Here is a 3,923-nt window from a genome sequence, read left to right on the forward strand (position 1 = left end):
TTTATATTTATATTTATATTTATATTTATATTTATATTTATATTTATTTGTACCATGGAACTCAGGGGGCCTGAAACTCCTTATTCCTAAAAGCTGGATAATTTATGAGGCTTCAATCTTGCCTTGTTACTTTTATTTCTCAGCTAATTATCTTTTTTCTCATTAATTATCCCTTCCCACCACACTTGTGTTGGGCCTTTTTCTCTCCCAAAACATGATTTGGAAGGTGGATCCAGCACTTCCCAGCTCTAGAGAGTTGTGGTTTTTCACAAAAAAAGCTGTTTCTAACCCTGGTCTGCCAAAGGGTTTTTCCACAGGAGCTGCTCCAGCACCTGCCTTGGACCCTTGGGACACGTGAAAGGCTCCCCAGGCACATGGAAAGGGAATTCCCTTGGGGGAGGAATGGAGCTGTGCTGTTGTGTTTGAAAGCTTTTGGGTGTTTCCAGGAATCAAGGACATCTTTTAAATATTAAATATTAAATATTACCAAAATATTTGCCAGCATACAAGCTCTGTGTCCTGCCTGTCCCCACAGGCAGCTCCTCTGAGTTGGGATGCAGGAAAAGAGTCTGGGAATGATTCTGCCTGTTGTTATGGAGCAGGAATTATTGTCAGTGGGAATAAAACATCTCTTGTTCTCTCTGCCACCCCCCAAACAATATTTCTCCTGGCTAATTAGAAAGCCAAGGCAGGATTAAACACCTGTACACTGTGTGCAAACACATGGAGCTGGAAGAGTTTCCCAGGAGACCCATCCACTCTGCTCTCCAGTGGGTGAATTGGGAGGGGAATCCATTAAAAATAACAGAGGTGGAGAGGGGAAAAAAAATCAATAATATAATTAGAAAACATTATATGAGGTAATGATGCCAATTAAAGAGCAAAGCAGCCACTTAAAGGGGGTTGGAGTGTCTGGTGAGGGTGAAGGGACACATCCTGCTCCCCCTGGCATGGGGCTGGCACCACTCCTTGGGAATTGATGGGCATCCAAGAGGGAATCTGAGAGGGAAAACCTTTCTCCTGGTCTTGACAGGCCTGACTTGAGACAGGCACTGCGGGGAGGGGCTGTGTGGGGGTGAGGTTTTGGGGTACAAGGCAGAGAAACACCCCCCAAAACTCCCCCAGAAACTTAGAAAAGCGGCTGGAGAAACACTGTCCTGCTGCCCGGGGAGAGGGTGAGGAGAGGTTTGGGGACAGAGGCTGGGGAAGGGTCTGGAACAGCTTTAGGGAGTGCAGGAAGTGAACTTTTACTTTATCAGCTTTTACTTTGAAGAGAAAGTCGCTCCCAACAAACTCCTTAGCTTCGGGATCCCGGAATGGTTTGGGTTGGGAGGGACCTTAAAGATCATCCAATGCCAACCCCTGCCATGGACAGGGACACCTTCCACTAGCCCAGGTTGCTCCAAGCCCTGTCCAAGCCCTTGGACACTTCCAGGGACCCAGGGGCAGCCACAGCTTCTCAGGTGTGATTTCATCAAACTACAATTACCTGAAGTTTGCTGATGATCATTTGTTATCAGAGCAGGAGCTTTTCCAACAGCAGGATATTTTGAGGACTTTTCATTTTCTTGATGCTTCTTTTCGTTGTGCTTTTCTTTCAAGCCCTTTTCCTTCCATGGGAAGAGAATTGAAGGAATGATGGGAATCCCTTTTGTGATTCCCTGGCTGCCCTTCCCTTTTCACACAAGGGGAGCTACTGCATTTTTGTGGGAGTGTTTCACATTTGCACAAACAGGAAATCCCAGAATCATCAGGGTTGGGAGAGACCTCCAGGATCATCCATCCCACTACCACAATCACCCCTAATCCATGTCCCCAAGGGCCACATCCAGACACCTCTGGGACACTCCCAGACACAGGGACTCCACCACCTCCCTGGGACACTTATTCCAAGGCCTGACCACTCCTGCAGGGAAAAATTGTTTCTAATCTCCAATCTGAACCTGCCCTGGGGCAGTTTGAGGCCATTTCCTCTCCTCCTTTCTCTTGGGATGTGGCAGAAGATTCTGTGCAAACCAAAGACCCCTGGCTCCACTCATGAGGGTGAAGCTGGTCAATGAATGCACATTTCTGGGCTTAAAATCCTCATTTTGGCCTCTGTGAAAGCTTAACTTTTCTCCACTGCCTTTGCAAAACGTTGTCAGGAGTTTGAAGTGTTGGGACAAACACCCTCTGCTCCATTGCTCTGGTCTTGTTTTGAGTGACTACTCCTTTATTTTTGGGGTTGTCTTGATCATAACTGAACTTAAAAGCAATTCCCACCATTTCTATTCCAAGTCCCAGTTTTTCTCCACCTGTGCCATAAATTTTGTGCTTTTAACTCAAATCTTCCCCTCAGTACTCCTCTTAAATACACAGGTAAACACTCACAGGGCCAGGACTTAAAAGCAGAGACTTTTGGTTCAAGGGAACTCTTATCTCGCATGTGATGCTCAAGAAAACAGGGGATGTGGTGCTTCTCCTTTCTTCCAGGGCTCAGATGATCCTTCTTTTCTCTTTTTCCCCTCCTTGCAGCCCATCAGCACGAGGGAAACCAGCACTTTATGCCTCGTTCCCCCGAGGCTGCTGCTTCTCTCCCCTTCTTTTCCTCTCTCCACGATCTCCAGGGGCAGGAAAAGCACTTAAGTGTCTCTTTTGGGGCTTAGTCTACATTCCTCTCAATTCACCAGGATGCTAAAGGGGACCTGGGGGGGGGCTTACCATAAATAAAGTGTGTTTTAGTGTTCATTAGACATCCCCCTGTCCCCTCCTCTCTCACTCTCTCCAGCTCTTTAACTCGTGTTCTCCTCGACAAATGAGAGGAGTTTGCAGGTGGTGCAGGGGGTGAGGGCCTGGGGAGGTTTGGAGCAGGTTTTCTGCACAGGAAAAACACACCCAGAGCATCCAACAGAATTATTTGGGTTGGAAAAACCCTCCCAGTCCACCCTGTGCCCCATCCCCACCTTGTCCCCCAGCCCAGAGCACTGAGCGCCACGGCCAGGCCTTCCTGGGACACCTCCAGGGATGGGGATTCCACTTCCAAGGCCTGACCACCCTTTCCAGCAACAAATTCCTCCTCCTGGCCAACCTGAGCCTCCCCTGGCACAGCTGGAGGCCGTTCCCTCTCCTCCTGTCCCTTGTTCCCTGGGAGCAGAGCCCGACCCCCCCCGGCTCCCCCCTCCTGTCAGGGGGTTGCAGAGCCAGAAGGTCCCCCCTGAGCCTCTTTAAATTAAACTGTAGTGGTTTGAGCCAGGTTCTCCCCCTGAAACTAGGAAAGTGGTAACCCCCAGGGGGTGGTGACCCTTGGGGCTTGACCCAATCAGTGCTCCTGCAAAATATAAACATATCTCTGGAGACCGGAAGAGAAGCAGTGGTACTTGTTGTTAGAAGAAGAGGTGGCCATGTTGTGGTGAGCCACGAGGAGCTGGGGCTCCGGCCCCTTAGGGGGCTCTGCCCCCCCAGCCCCCGGTTGGGGGGCTGCAGGGACTCAGAACTGAACTAAGTGCCTGTGTCTGAGATGCCGAAGGAGTTTTCTCCACTGCGAGTGGGTGACGGAGCAGCAGGGACAGCAGCGTCTGAAGAGCAGTGGCAAAGAACCAACTGATAAGGACCAGAAGGAGGAACATAAGCCAGTATGCTGCATGGAAGACACAGAGATGTCTGAGGAGAAAGGAAAGCAGAAAGGCAGCACCTGAAAGAGGACTGAGCCAGCAGCAGGAACAGAGTTTCACGGGGTAAGAACTGGACAAACCAAAACCCCCAAACTCGCTAGAGACCCCTCTGAGAAAGAGGAGGGGGTGGTGGACTGAGAGGAGTCCTAAAGTGCAGTATGCACTGCAGAGAGGAGCTAAGAAGCTCATGGCCTCCTGAGAGCTAAAGCCAGGACGGCCAAAGGAATGTGTGTGGAGGGGGTGACCTTGGGCTTCCCCCCCCCCCCCCCCCCC

This window comes from Neopelma chrysocephalum, unplaced genomic scaffold (genome assembly GCF_003984885.1).
Source record: "Neopelma chrysocephalum unplaced genomic scaffold, ASM398488v2 Primary Assembly neopelma1_166, whole genome shotgun sequence".
Classification (NCBI taxonomy): domain Eukaryota; kingdom Metazoa; phylum Chordata; class Aves; order Passeriformes; family Pipridae; genus Neopelma; species Neopelma chrysocephalum.